Genomic DNA, 16648 nt, shown 5'->3' with positions numbered 1-16648 from the left:
AAACGTGATTTTGTGATCAAGAATAGGAAGGAAGAACTGAAAACATGTCAACTATGGATGTTGGAAGAAACATTGATGCTCTGAGAAGAACACAGTAAAGTAAAACTGGAAGGAAATGATAACAAGTACATGGCCTTGAATAGATGCGTTCAGAGAAATTGCAGGAAAGACAGAGAAGCCTACCTGAACACGCTGTTCTGGAACCTTCAGCAACATTTTAAAAATTCCAGTTTTCCAGAGAAAACTTTGTTAAATATCTGCCGATTGGATTTAGCCTGTGTCACGTGTGCTTGCAATTAGTGCTTGTTAACAAGTACACGGCCTTGAATAGATGCGTTCAGAGAAATTGCAGGAAAGACAGAGAAGCCTACCTGAACACGCTGTTCTGGAACCTTCAGCAACATTTTAAAAATTCCAGTTTTCCAGAGAAAACTTTGTTAAATATCTGCCGATTGGATTTAGCCTGTGTCACGTGTGCTTGCAATTAGTGCTTGTTAACAAGTACACGGCCTTGAATAGATGCGTTCAGAGAAATTGCAGGAAAGACAGAGAAGCCTACCTGAACACGCTGTTCTGGAACCTTCAGCAACATTTAAAAATTCCAGTTTTCCAGAGAAAACTTTGTTAAATATCTGCCGATTGGATTTAGCCTGTGTCACGTGTGCTTGCAATTCGTGCTTGTTAGGGATTTACTTGACCAATTAATTATTCACAACTGATTTAATGCTTGAAAACTTGAAACATACGTAGAATTAACAAAACGTCCTTACAGGTTCTAGAATGGCTTGAAATCACCTGCAGTCAAGGAAATTAAGGTATGGGGTTAATTATTTTACTGGCCAAAAAAAGTACATACAAAATTCAAAAATACTAAAATCCAGTAAAATTTACAAAATTTTGAAGGAAATACTTTTGTTTTTGGTAGTATATTTTGAAGGAAGATTCCAAAGATTGCTTAAATTGGAATAAATTATGCTGCTTTAAATCCTGTAATAAAGGTGACTTAATCGGAACGACTTGAGTGTGTTGGAAATTTGAAAAAAAATGTAATGATTTTAAGAAGTGTGATTCTCTAAAATTCTAATTACTGTCAGTTAGCTATTTTCACCAAATATCATCTTGTATTCAATCATTGTCGAGGAAATGGGAACAAAAACCAATCCAAACTACGAGATAAAATTTCTGCAGTCGATCTCGCCTTGCTCCACGAATTAATGATGATTTTCCGGATACGTTGCCGTTGATGTATCTTACGGTGTATTTTTTTTTTGGTGGGATATTCTTGTGTAATATTCTTTATCTGTCGACTGTATACGAAAGATAGATGGTAAATCACGATGGCGTGAACGGATAACGGTACACTTGTACGTTAAAATTGATAATTATCAAGTTCAAAATATGGTTACGTATACCTATACGTATGTACATATAGGTACATAAGTCTCGTTCGTGTAGGTATGGTTTATTATGATGAAATTTTAGCTTTTATTTATCTTTTTCATATCGATCGTTGAAAATGAAAAATACATCGGATATTTGTGTTTGTTTTTCGAATGCGATCGTTTCTGTATCGAGTTTATGGTTTGGTGAGTTCAGTTGGTCAGAGTTCGGATGTGTTTCAGGATGTGACAAAGATTGCGGAATCTTTTTTCGTTGTCGCGGTTTTGTTTTTAAAATAAGAATTGAAAGGTCTCGCGTATTTAAATTGTTGGGATCAGTTTTTCAATTATCAATATCGTTGTGGTGATTGCCTATTCAGTCTTTGCAGGTACTTGTTTTATTTTACTTGTATTCTTCCTGGAATTATTGAGCTCGACATTTCGAGATTTGTTCATAGAGCCCTCAAATATTTCTTAATTTACCGGTAAAATATCTTCTGTGCAAATTTAAATTCTTGGAAAGACTTGCTACAGCAGGGTAACTATTTGAAAAGGCAGTGAAAAAACAATCGAATGAATAAATTGTTCGCAGTGTAACCCTCGGCTGTGGTGGTATTTTAACTAAGCGATGAATTATTATGTACATTATTTCAAAGTATAGATAGCAAATTATTCGCCGCTGCTGCGATCATAATTAACGTATACAGCGAATTTATTACACAAGGTCGCTATTCTATTAGTTTTGCTCTAAGTATAGATATCTGCTCTGTTATACTTATTTACTGTTTCAATATATACTCTTCTAGACTCGTATCTTCCACTTGTATCTAGATAAGTTTCTTTGTCGTCGTATTTATAAGATTTTCTTATTCTTACACCTTTTGTTGGTGCACGTTTTGTTTTTTTTTTGCTTCTGTTTGATCCGCGTAGTTGCATAATTTCTTCTTTTGAGTGAGTTCCAGTAGTTGGTCGCGTGCGTCGAGATACCTTGGGCCTTAAGTGGCCTCGAAAAGCCATGCAGATGGCAATATTTATCTAGTAGCTTAGATCAGAAATAATCGCAAGGTTTTGTTCGTTGAATGCTTTAATGCGAGTGGAGAGCTGCTGATTGAGATGAGTTTTAAGAAATCTTACTTACAAGTACCTAAGTACCTCGTTTGCTGCGAATTATTGGTATTTTCGATGTAGATTGCATACAATAATACACCTACTTACAAAGTAAATGTGAGTCTGGTAGGTATACGAGTAAATTTTGCTAAATCAGCATTATACGGCTCGTTTGTTACTTTTTTTTTACCTATCTTGATAATGATTATCATCAAGATGAATTTAACTAGGTTCTACACGATGTACCATGTCCTTGAAATAATTATATGATGGCGTCGTTTGTCGTCAATTTTTGGTAAAATGGTTGAACGAATTGAGATTGAGTTTCTGATGAAAATTATGTATGAAAATTGATAGAATATGAGTTTATACTGTAATAAGATCAATACTGTATAGAAGTTTCTCATTTTGAATTTAAATTGTGATCTAAGGGTCCATTTCATCCCCTCCACTTTTTTGTACACCTCTAAATGCGAAGTTTTCGTAACTAATTTCGAGTATTCTCTTTTCATTTTGATTTTTGATATTGATACAAATAGTTTTCAAAATAAGATCAGCCGTAGATAAGCAAATTCTATTCACTTCAAGTGATGATAAGAGTTATCTATAATCCATCATTCGTTTTGAAAAAATAAACTAATCAACAATTTGTTTTGCTTTTTTGTTTCAGGTGAGCATCAGTTTCTAAATTTTCATCGTACATATTACTCGTAGAATACTAATTGAAAAGGATAAACACGAGTGAGTTTTATTTTTCATTATTGGTGAAGGAATCTACAGAAATCCGATCGATTGAAATTGCGAAAAGTATTGGAAAAATTTCTCGGTTTACTTTATTGAAAATTGAGTTAATTTTAAAGCAGAAATATAACAAAATTGAAAATCTCTCCAGCCAATATTGATGTCGATAGATGCATAAAATTGATCTGTTTACTTTTTTTATGTCATTTACAGTGGAAAAATTCTGTCGAGAGGGTCGAATTGAAAAATGATCACAATTTTTGAATTTTGCGCGAAATTTTAAGATATTTTGATAGGTCGCATCGATATTCCCAAATATCCTGATACAGGAAGGGGAAGGGGGTGCTCAGGTGTGTATTCTCTTTCTCGTATTTTCGGATTGTGAGAGTATTTCTTTTTCAGCCATTTTTGGAGTGGTTGTGCTTCATCAAATAGTCTCATCCAGGATTAGGGAAAATGATTTTTTTTAGAGAAAAATAGAAGTACCAAAGTTCATTTGAACAGTTGTTGATAAAATTTTGTGAAAAACTGGAATTTCCAAAAAAAATTTCTGGAGGCTTCAAAACGGCTTAAAACTATTTCTAGTGTAGGTACTGGGTTTGTGAAAATTCTCCCGGATGAAAAAATCTCAAATTGTTATTGTTATATTCCTCAAGTTTAAATTAAATAAAATTCAAAAATTCGAGTTTTCAAAATTTAATTTGATAAATTCAAAATAGAAATTTACAAAATTTTGGATAAAAAGTAATAAAATCTAATTATATGAAAATTTACGGTCAAATTTGGAAAATATTTAAATTGTTATTTTACACAAAATACAAAGATTTGAAATTAAGTTTAGGCGAAGTAAGGAAAAATAAACTAAAAATAAATAAATAAATAAATAAATAAAACTCCAAAGGGAGACTTACCAATTGAAGAAGTCATAGCAAAAAGGACATATGTGTGAAAGTTGTATTTTGAGAAAAAACTGTTTGAAAGTTTGAGTGCTTGTGAAGTTTAGAAATGTGCATATTTGAACATGGTGATGATTTTATCTTATTTTCCCACTATCTAACTATATGAAATGCTATGCACCATCAGTCTGGAGGAAACTGTGTGTTAGCAGTAATGCGCTCTAACCTCTAACATTTCGAATTATATGTCCTTTTTGAAGCGAAAAATTGGCCAATTTTTTTTTTTGATTTAAAAATGTTTTTGAGCAAATTTTTGGATTTAAACCAGGTAAATAATGGTTGACAACACAAAATCGACCACGAGTAACCCATTATCTCTGAAAAAGTAAATTTTTAATCGACTTCGCAGTTTTAAAATGGCGATATCTCACTGGTTTTTCGACTTTGTGAAGTGGGGGGTGGTCTCATTTGATAGAGGAAGGTCTGAAGAATAACAATATGGATTTGTCTCAAAAAGGACATATGTGTCATATACCCCTTTTTGTTATGACGTCTTCAATTGTCACATAAATTGAACTAGTAAAATATACAGGAAATCTCTAGTGCTGTAAATGGATTTGCGAACCAAAAAACCAAATTGTCGATTGATCTTGTGAAAAATTATAAAATGCGCGATAAAAAACGTTTGTTGACTCGAGAGTAAAAATAATTGACCAATAAATTGATTCGCGAATAAATTCAATAAATCTCCAAAATTAATGATACTTGAAAATTAGTGAACAAAATAAATAAAACTCGTGAATTCAAAAATTTGATAAGTAAGTAAGTAAGAACTTAAAAATTCAGTAGTTGAGAAACAAACCATTAAACAGAACTCAAGTATATATTTCAGCAGTCCAAAAACAACTGAGGATTTGTAAACTCACCCTAATTGTATTTATATTAAAATTTGGTTTGTTAGAGGGGAGGGATTCGAATTGGGCAAATCGGTAAGACAGTTTGATTTAAATTTATTTTGGGAAAGGATCAAAAAGATGCACAATTTTGAAATGTGGGTGACATTTATGACATCATAAAGTTGCAATTTGGAGGGTATGTGCGCGCAACAAATGAAAAAGGGTTACAATTCTGAATAATTAGTGGATAAGTGATGAAAAAAGTCGTAAATGTCATGTCAATGTTTTGAATGTACTTGTGGTTAATTTTAAAGGGGTTTAAAAAGTACTTAGAGCTCATTAGCTCTTGTACAAATTGTTACAAGTGTCGACTTTTGGTATGAGAAAATATTAACGTATTCAGATTTTGGTTTTTTCATATTGAAAATGGTCGCAGGCGTGAGGGCGAAAATGTGAGCCCAAAGCCATAAAAATTTCCAAGTTTTGACATTTATGAGAACCAAATTATCGTGTGAATCGGGGGTGGCTGTGGGAATCGAAGAGCCCACAGCTATAAAATTTTACTGTTTATTAATTGACTCGAAAACCATGGGTAAGTATTTGATTTTAAATTTATAACGCTTAATGAATTTTGAAAGCGTGAGTAAGTATTTTTATTTAGAGTTTTAATTGAGTTAGGGGATGAATTCTAATTGAATCGATTAGTGACGTGATTAAAGTTGGCGGATGAAAATACTGATGAAATCTAGCCAGAATATTATATTATCAAAGAATCGACGACTCTTCCCCCTCTTCTTTCCTCTGGAAAGCCTGTCTACCAAAATAGACTGGAAAATATTTTTTATTTTTTCGAGAGAATTGCCAAAAATTTCTTAATTTTTTTTGTCAAAAATATATGAAAAATTTCTGTTTTGTGGGTCAAAATTTCTGAATGTTCCGAAAAATCCATTTTTATGGGTTCATATTCATAGTCCTCCTCCTTTCTCCTCCTGCCGAGAATTTGGAGGTTCAGAACAGAAACTCGCGGAGGGGGAGGAGGTCTCTAATATAGTTCAACAGACCTCTTTTCATACTCTAAAATATCGCGATTGTTTTGTATTCCCAGCGCAACAAATACACGAGTGTTTGGCGTAATATACCGACGACGGCGACGACGTAATTTTTTCGTCAAAGGGTTAAGGTTATTATACGTAAAGTTACACGGTTGATATGTTAAATAGGTCACTGTAACGGTTACAAACGAGCCTGCAATAAATTTAAGCCTTAAAAAGAATGATGTACGATGGCTCGCGGATCGTCATACGAATATTTTTGTCATCACGCGCATAAGAGAGAAACCCCTACCTACCTACCTACCGGTGACAATTCACTATTTTTATGAACTTAACGAATACATAGGATGCGGCTCGTTGATTATAGCAGCGGAAGAAGAGTCATCGAGGAAATACTCGTACGAGATGTGTGACAAATTACGGAAAAGCTGGGCTTCATTATTACTATAATTAGGTGTACGAAAATAGGCGAATTTTTACCTCTAGAGTTGGCGAGGAGGGGTGAAGGGATCCGGTGGTCCTGATAAAGCATCGTGTTATTTGTATTTGCTGTAGAATGAGGAAGGAGAAGAGAGCTAACGAGTCGAGAGATGAGCCGTTTTGCGAATTCGTGAAAAAAGAAAACACGAGATGATGTTGAATTTCAAGGGCGTTACAGCGAAGTAAATTGTAACGTTAGTGAAATATAAAGTAAAACGACCGACTATGGCGTCATTTCCCTGCCCCTGCTTGAGCCCATCACTGCGGTAGAAAATTTTCTCACCGGCTAGAAAATAGTATCTGCGTATAAATGTAAATGTATTCGGTGTATTACGATGTGTTAAAGAGACGGGGGAAGGGATGGTATTTGCTCGAATCGCTTAAATGAATAATGCATGAAACGAAGGCGGAGCTGTGCCTCATCTGCCTGTAAAAATACAGTACATACTCGTAAATCGTGTATACGCGGTTTATTGAATTTAATTTCGGGACTTATTGTTTCTTTTTTTTCTATCATTTGTTATCTACTCGTACGTAAAAATGAGATTACCAGACAAGATTGAAAGTAAATAAAATTTTTATCGATGTTGTCGTGCTGTTATAGTCGTCAAAAGTGTCTTTTTTTGGCACGAAATTCGTATGTATTACTCGAGTCTCTCGAATTGCAAGTAGAGATACTCGTCGTCGTAATGACGTTGCTAAAGAGTAAATTTTTTGTCGATAAACGAACGTATAAGAGCACGAGTGTGGGACAACCGGATTCTTCATAAGTACATTTTCTTTTCCCCTTGTTCGGTTTTGTATGGTGAGATTACGCGATGATATGCGATGTCAAATTCTTTAACTATTTGTCGAGATTTTCATTTTTTTTTTTTTTTTTTCATTTTACATGCTCGCTCGGATGAATAAACTCGAGCGCCGATGTTACGCAATGCGATGGGGTAATAAACTCGTGTAACCTTGAAGTCGTATTTAAAATGAAAATCGTCGCGAGAAGCTACTTTTTAAAAAAAAATTAGAGTGGAGGGATTTTGGAAAAGAGGGCGACTGTTTGGTTTTGAAGTAGATTTCGATGTTTGGAGCAGCGAATAAAAATATTCATTCGTTTGTGTCGAATAGTTCGCGAATGAATTATTTTTTATGTAGCGAAGTCATATTTTTAAAGAAACTGAAACGAACGAAGAACAGAAACAGGGAGTTTGAAGTGAATCTTTTCGAGAATGAATCAACTGCTTGTGGTAGTGGTGGTTGTGGAGTTATTCTGGGAACAAATCTAAATTCAGAATTTGAAATGACCTCATGGTAAATGATGAATTTTTATTTCTTTGAGTGAATCTTTTGTGAACGAATGGTTCGAATTCGAATGAAGTGAATTCTTCGTGAAATGAAAGAATCATTCAAATGGCGTGAATTATTTATGGAAAAAATCGTTCAATTGTTCAAATGAACTGATTAATCGTTTGTTTAGAGTGAGTCGTTCGCGAACACATCGTTCAATTGGCGTGAATCTTTCTCGAACGAATCGTTCAAATATAGTGAATCGTTTGCTCGAAAAGAGTCGTTCCTGAACGAAACGTTCGATTGAGGGGCAGGGTCTATCAAATTCAAATTATTGTCAAAACATGGCTCTGAACTTTCACCAATTTACTGTTGTTTTTTTTCATCAGGTGTTGAATTTAGCTCTGACATTGGTGCTTTTTTAAACCAGATCCTCATTTGGAATGAATCCTTCTCAAACAAATCGTCTGAAATTCCAAATCCAGATGAAGTGAATCGTCAGCAGACGAATAATTTGATTGAACTGAGTCGTTCGGAACGAATTGTTTAGTTGGATTGAGTCATTCGCGGTCGAATCGTTCAATTGAAGTGAATTGTTTGCGAACGAATCGTTTGTTCGAAGTACTTGAGTCGTTTGCGAACAAACTTTTAATTGGAGTTTGTGTGAATCTTTCTCAAACAAACAAATCATTCTAATTTCAAATGAAGTGAATCGTTCGCGAAGGAATCGTTCAATTAATAAAATAATCATTTAAATTTTTAATGAATTTTATTGGTTAGCGAACCAATCGTTCAATTGAACTGATGATAAGTCTTTTGGTTTGGAACTGGAATGAATCGTTCAGGTAGCCTGAGTCGTTCGCGAACGACTCACTTCATTAGAACGATCGTATGTTCAAAATGGGCCGTTCGCAAACGAAACGTTGAATCGGAGTGAATCTTTCTCAAGCAAACAAATCGTTCAAATCAAGTAAAGTGAATCCTTGGTAAAACAATGATCTAATTCAACATAAACTGAATAGAATCATCATTCCTAAATAACTTGTTCAGTTGGACTGAGTTGTTCGCCAAAGCCAAAATTGTTCAAATGAAGTGAGTCGTTCTCGAACGAATCGTTCAAGTGTACTGAATCGGTTCGCGAACGAATCGTTTGTTCAATGTGAGTTGTTAGCGAACGATTCGTTCAAATAAAGTGAATCGTTCGCGAACGAATCGTTCAATTGATCGTTCAAAATTCAAATTATGTAAAATTATTTGAATGAAAAATTGGAAAGAGAATCAAAGAATCATTCGCGAACGAACCGTTCAATTAAAGTGAATCATTCGCGAACGAACCGTTCAATTAAAGTGAATCGTTCGCGAACGAATCGTTCGATTAATTGATTGTTCAAAATTCAAATTACGTGAAATCATTTGAATGAAGTGAATCAAAGAATCATTCGCGAACGAATCGTTCAATTTAAGTGAATCGTTCGATTGATCGTTCTAAATTCAAATTATGTAAAATCATTTGAATGAAGTGAATCAAAGAATCATTCGCGAACGAATCGTTCAATTAAAATGAATCGTTCGCGAACGAATCGTTCATCGTTCAATTAAAGTGAATCGTTCGCGAACGAATCGTTTAATTGATCGTTCAAAATTCAAATTATGTAAAATCATAATGCATGAAGTAAATCAAAGAATCATTCGCGAACGAATCGTTCAATTAAAGTGAATCGTTCGATTAAACTGAATCGTTCGCGAACGAATCGTTCGATTAATTGATCGTTCAAAATTCTAATTACGTAAAATCATTTGAATGAAGTGAATCAAAGAATCATTCACGAACGAATCGTTCAATTAAAATGAATCGTTCAATTTAAGTGAATCGTTCGATTGATCGTTCAAAATTCAAATTATGTAAAATCAATTTAATGAAGTGAATCAAAGAATCGTTCAATTAAAATGAATCGTTCGCGAATGAATCGTTCAATCAAAGTGAATCGTTCACGAATGAATCGTTCAATTAAAGTGAATCGTTCGCTAACGAATCGTTCAAAATTCAAATTATGTAAAATCATAATGCATGAAGTAAATCAAAGAATCATTCGCGAACGAATCGTTCAATTAAAGTGAATCGTTCGCGAACGAATCGTTCAATTGAACTGAGTCGTTTGTGAACTAACAGTTCAATTGTGTTGTCGTTCAACTGTGAATCGTTCGTGAATTTAATACCATACACAAACACATACAGAGATTATTTTAATGTGTAATGTAGCTCCGCACATTTTGTGTAGTTTTAAAAATTTGTTGTGTAGGTAGGTAGAGGTACTCGTACTCGTAGTCGTAGTACCAAAAATAGGGGGACAATTTGGAAAAATTGGGGTTGGAAAAATTTTTAGATTGAAATTATACTGGTTGTGTAGCTCCAAAAAATCCTTATAATTATAATCCCTGATGCCATACCTATTTATGGGCAAGAAAAAGGTGTTTTTATAATAAATCGTTTTCAGTATTCCGAGGAATCATTATTCGCCCCCGTGAAGTTGAAAAAAAATGATCCACTGGGGTTGGAGGATTAGGAAATTTGATCAACTACCTACCTACTCGAAAAAATTCCAAAAAATAACCTACCTATATGCCCACATCTCGTTAATTTTCGAGGAAAATTATGTCGCCTACTTACGAGAAATGAAATTACTGCATTTTTTGCTGAAAATAATCCCTCAGCAAGGTTACATATATAGCATTATTCTCGTAATATGGGTGAAAGTTATATGACGCCACAGCAGGTACACATACGATAACATTAAAAATGGAATTCCCATGGCGTGCCTTTGCCTGTGGCTGGCGCTGGCGTCTCGTTTCATTCGATTATTATTATCATTGTGTAAAAGAGTACAGCACAAAATTTATTTTATTATATATGGCGCAAAATGTAATAATACGCGTGCGTGTCTTTGTATGATGTGTGATGTGATGTGATGTGTATTGAGCGAGCTAGTGCCACCGAAAGTGAAGGAAAATATGTGTAATTGTATCCTCAAAAACACACATGTTCGAGCAGCTCGATGACGAAGCTTAAGTGTACCTTTACTATACCTATTACGTCAATTAACTATATACGATATGACGTATACGTTAATACGTGTTTTGGTGTTATTTCCCCTCTCTCTCTTTAACTTTGTTTTTTTTTCTATGTCATACGTCGAGTCGGTCGACTTCATCGTATATACTACGGTAGTACAGTAAGCAAGCAATTACGTCCAGAGTTAAATTTAAACGTGAAATTATTGTCATACTCGTACTATGTACTTGTACTATTTGACAGACAGAATGACGTGATATTTTAATGTGCCTACATCGTGCGAGGAATTGTTTCATCTTGTTGGATTAAAAGCTGGAATTTCCAGAGTCGACGCGATGAGTCAATGGATTGACAAAAGAAAAATGAGAGTTGGTTAGAAAGACTTTGGAACAATTCGGTTCGGTTTTTCTCAGTCTTTTTTCAAGGTCACAGAAGACCACAGAGTTCGTCGAGGAACTCTCGCTCCGGCTCGTGTATTCTATGCCATGTGTGGTTGAATTATAAGAGCTCGATCTATGGATATAGTTATAACCACCATTTTTGTAGACTGTAATGAAGTATACGGGCTTGTCAGATCTCAAGAGTACAGGGTACGTAGACGTGTACAAATGTTTTGTGCTGGGTTCATCTACATTTTTCCAGTCACCTGACTCGATTCGCATAATCGATATCTTTGTTCAATTGGCTTACTCTTAGTTCGAGGATCGCAGAAGTATTTGCAGCATGTGAATTGGATTATTCATTCAAAACTGTAGACATGATGGGGGGGGGGTGTGGAATGGATGCTCTTCTGTCTTGTGATTGCGTGATCCAAATTCCAACTGGATCTTTGGCTGATTGAAACCTGCTTTAGATTCTCTCGGGAACTTTAATTCAGTCTTTTTTTGCGTGTGTTGGAATGGAGAGAGGGTAAAAATTTATTACTGGCCCATCAGTTCTTCTGCATCGAAGTCTCGGCTCTGACTGACTATGTATAGTTTGTAGACCACCTTATAGGTATGTTGACTGTGGTGAATCATCATTCAGGTACCTCGCGATTGAGAAAGCTTCGCTTTTTACAAACAATGCTCTCGATATGATAAATTACCTATCGGTGTATTGTAATAGCGCAAATAATACTGATAAAATACGCGATGATAACGCATAGAGAAGTTGAGTAGCGATGACGAGGAGAAGCTGGTTGTGTTGGCAGATTACCTAAAATAAACACTTTGTTTTGATGAACGCAATGACGAGACGATGTTGCCAAAATAACAAAAAACACGTAGCCTTTAAAATATGCGTGCTGTTGACACCCCCCTCTCCTCAGGCCAGTGCGGGGTTCAAAACGTGTAATTTGCCCTGTCCTTCCACTTGATTCGAAAAAGTACCTATGTAGAAACAAAAGGATTAAACGATCGATTTGTGTGTTGAACCTCTGCATCAGAGTAGAGGAAAAGCAGTCTGGGTCGCCAGCTACAAAACCGGTCTTCGGGTGAACGATTTATATACTCATCTTCTTAATTTCGGTATAATTTTATCCTTTTTTTTCTTCTTCTTCAAAGCTGTGTTGCTTTGCTGCTGTATTTTTACAGTATTCTATGAAAAAAAAAAAACTAAACTAAATGAAAAATCACACGCCTGCCTTAAGGGTATTCTTTACCACTGTTATCAGTTGTTTCAGCTCGAGAAAAATGCTCAACTTATGCACCTGATTACTCCGTGAATTTTTAACCGATTTCAATGGAGTTTGTTTTAATATGACGTTTATTCTTTTATCTAGCCGAGTACGTAGCGATTTTTCGAAATTATCAATTTTTTTTCTCAAAAAAAGCTTTGAAAACACAGTAACTTGCGAGTAGCGAAGCAGGCAACTGAAGGCTTTTTGTTTTACCTACTTCTTGAAATATGAAATTTCAAACGCTTGTTCTTGTTCAATTTTTTAAAACTAAGTATCAAATTTTGAAAAATAGACTTTTCTGATCGTCAAAAATGATGTTTTTACTTCTTGAATTATCAATTTTTAAAAGCTAAAGCCTCCAGTTCACGTATAGGCCTGTTTGGTTTTCTTAACAATACTCGAGTTTCACCCAGGAAATTTTTTTGATACGTATGTCATGTACCTAGTGTACTACCTACTTAGTAAAATTTCATTTTTTTTCATCAATAAATTGAAATTATTTGAGTAACTAGTAAGTACTAGTTTCTAATTTAGTATTTTAGTTTGATGACAAATTGGTTAAAATTGATACAAATTTTTCGAGTTTATGAAATTGGCAATAATGATTGAAAAATTGACACAACTGAATTCCAAAGTATTCCCCCGTTTCAGAAATTATACGAGTATCTTTCGATGTTTTGCCTTAATGCAAAATATTTGGGAAGAAACAATTTTCAAAATACTAATTTACTTACCTAAAACTAAGCAATTTTAGAATTTTTAACCACTCAGTAGAACTCTAAAAGAGGTCTTGGATTTTGAGGACAATGACGGACCTTGATCATTGATCGACGCCACGCAGAATCTCAAGTATACTATCTTTTAGAACTGGGGCAGTTCTTTTTGAAAAGAGGTGGAGATAGTAGTAGAAGTAAAAAATCTCAATGCATATTTTGAAAAATTTCCTCTCTTTGAGGAAAATTGGCACATCTGAAAAGAACATTCAATTGCAATAAAACACGAAGCTGGTCGTATAAAAAGTACTTACTTATATTAGTTGGGGGACTCGCATAAGGGTCAATTGCAGCCCGCAGCCTATCCTCCGCGACTACTTTTTTTAAAGGGGAGTCCTAAGGAACTGACAAAATTTCAAGTGCTTAAGTGCTTTTTTCGATTCTTGGTGAATTTTTGAAAATCAAAAGGCCAAAAATGAGGGGAAAAATTAAAATCTCGCCAAATTGACCTAGAAATCTGACATTAGGAATGTACCCTATTTTTGACCTGCCAAATCGATTGGAAACTGTTTCAGACCGTTTAGAGTAGTTCTGGAGCCTCCAGAAGATTTTTAAAACTTGAAATTCCCACAAAATTTCATGAAATGGTGTTGGAAAAACGAAATTCATTCTGCAAACTAATTTCAATACGCTACGAAGTCGACTGCAGCCTGCAGGTGGATTTCAAGTCACTTTAGAGTCTCCAGCGACTTTTTGAAAGTTACTGGAGCCTCCAGTATTGAAATTTTCACAAAAATTCATCAAATAGAGATGAAAAGCGAAAATTTACTCTGCAATCTAATTTTAGCACTCTTCGAAGACGACTTCAAGTGGGTTCAAGTCATTTTGGAGCCTCCTGAGACTTTTTGAAAATTATTACTAGAGTCTCCAGCAGATTTTTGAAACTTTTATGCACAGTACAAGCTAGAGCTAATTCGGACAGATTTTGTGGCATTTAAAAAAAAATTGAAGTTTCCAAAAAGGCGCAAGAGAGGCTTCAAAATGACTTGAACCCACCTGAAGTCGTCTTCGGAGAGTGCTAAAATTAGAGTGCAGAGTAAATTTCCGCTTTTCATCTCCATTTAATGAAATTTTGTGAAAATACAAAATTTCAAGTTTCAGAAATCTCCTGGAGGCTCCAGTACTCTAAAATGACTTGAAATCCACCTGCAGTCGACTTCGTAGCGTATTGAAATTGGTTTGCAGAATAAATTTCGTTTTTCCAACACCATTTCATGAAATTTTGTGGGAATTTCAAGTTTTAAAAATCTTCTGGAGGCTTCAGAACTACTCTAAACGGTCTGAAACAGTTTCCAATCGATTTGGCAGGTCAAAAATAGGGTATATTCCAAATGTCAGCTTTCTAGGTCTATTTGATAAGATTTCAATTTTTTCCCCCATTTTTGAATATAAAGTTTTTCTCGAAATGTTTTCAGAGGACTGCACAGTTTTGACAGTTTTGGTGATTTTCAATGGCACCTGTAACCTGTTGGTTTGAGCTATTTTGGTTTAGCACACTTCCATCAAAAAAGCGACATCTTAGAACACGATTATTGACAAAAAATTGGCAAACTTTAGTGAAATATTGAAAAATTTCTCTCATTATTCTCAAATTTTATCAGCAAAATTCGCAAAAATGCAATAGGTCTTTATTACGCAACTCGAAACAAAATTTGAAAAACATGTGAAGCCCCTTGTCTTCTAAAAAAAATATTGACCCAAAAATTAAAAAACATTTTGATCGTGTAGCATTTTTTACCCTCAAAAACGATGAAAAATTGAAAAAAATTTTCAATCAGAAAATTCGTTTTGCGGAAAATGCTTATGAAGTGGAACTTTTTTATCATTTTTCTCATTCTCGAGATCAGTGTGAAAGGTCCCATCAGAATCACCCTCAAAAATTCAATATTTCGCATGAGTATGTCCTCTCTTCTTTTACTAATTTAGCTTACTGTAGTCTTATGCACTCCAGGTATCTATAACACTTGCGAGAAAAAAAAAACAAACTGAGAGAAAAAGTATAAAAATACACAGCAGGGTGTAGGTCTAGGTATGGGTAGGTAGGGTGTATACAGTACAGTAACACAAAAGTCATTCTCGAATGTATCTCACTACACCTACGTATACTTACAACAAGAAGCTGAGACGGTTTAAAAAACTATGCAAGTGTGGGGTGAAGAGGGTAGGTATATTGTTAAAAGTGGGTTTGCGTATGCACCATTGTCTGACTGTGAATGAAATGAATAGACAGAAGAAATGCACCTCTGCAGTTCGTGATTTTTGGTCGTTCGCGAAGTAAATCATCAAATGTAAACATACATGTTAAGGAAAAACTGGTATGCAACCAGAAACCGCACTTACTGATAAAGGTGTAAAGAATACCCTTAAGTTAATCATACTCTCGTAGATTTTTACGTATCTCGCGAGTGGTTCCTAAAATCGTCTGCGAATGCTGTGCAATGATGGCGTAAATGATTCCGACATACACATACTACATATAAAGGTAGAGGTACCACAGGAAGGTGTGGGTCTGCGGGTATTCAGTAGTCGAGTACACGTGAGAGGTGCGAGGTAGAGGACAGGTTCTAGATCCCCGAGCTTAGTTGGATTGTAGAATGAAAGGGGGAATGTGGCTAAAATAATAGTTGGTTCGCGCAGCAAACGGTTTCATTATATGTACGCGCATCTATACAGTTTATACCAAACCAGGTATCGTGGTCTTGGAAGGTAAAACTGGTGTACCTTGTCATCAGCTATGAATAATACCTATGTAGAGAATGACTCATTGGTATAGTGTGATCTGATCTTGACACACGAGTTTCGTTGAGTTGAGTGGTATGTTGATGCGGAATTTGAGTACTTTGGAAGTTGAGGAACTCCATAAGAATTGCTGCAGAGCAAAACAAGAATGACCTACGCTAGCTTTTTTTTTAGTAAATTCTGTAATTTTTGAAATTTTCGAGATTTATCGCATCGATGACTAATGCTTATCCCAAAAAAATGTATAATGGCAGCTAATTTATGGTCCTTTCCCTGAAATGAATCACCGCTATATGCTTCAAAATTGACAATATTTTGAATTTAAAGATCTGCTAAAATTTATACATACAAGTTCGAGTTGACTATCGTCACTCATTATAAACATAAACATTAATGATAATGTATTTGAGGAAGAGGAAGAGGAATAGAGAGGAAAGGAAAGAGGATCGGGCTAAAAAAATCATTTTTGTTACCCTAATGATGACATTTTTTCAAATTTTCGAAAAATGTATTTGAAATTTCTTAATTTTATCTAGAATATTTTGAAATTTGTGTGTGTGTTTTTAATTCCCTGCCA

The 16648-nt window shown here is 34.8% G+C and overlaps 1 protein-coding gene across 4 annotated transcripts in view; it reads left to right on the top strand.

Moving 5' to 3' along the window:
• Positions 1–16648, top strand: part of numb (NUMB endocytic adaptor protein) — a 145890-nt gene that overhangs the window by 61481 nt on the left and 67761 nt on the right. The window contains exon 1 of one of the 4 annotated variants that reach the window (XM_065353444.1): positions 1476–1768. The exons of the other annotated variants lie outside the window; for them this stretch is intronic. The gene's annotated coding sequence lies outside the window, so the exon portion shown is untranslated. Of the gene's footprint in view, positions 1–1475; positions 1769–16648 lie in introns of those variants that run through there. 4 annotated transcript variants of the gene reach the window in all.

The sequence above is a fragment of the Planococcus citri genome, chromosome 2 (assembly GCF_950023065.1).
Source record: "Planococcus citri chromosome 2, ihPlaCitr1.1, whole genome shotgun sequence".
Taxonomy (NCBI): Eukaryota; Metazoa; Arthropoda; class Insecta; order Hemiptera; family Pseudococcidae; genus Planococcus; species Planococcus citri.
Note: the sequence above shows the minus strand (reverse complement) of the source record. Positions and strands in the feature narration are given on the sequence as shown.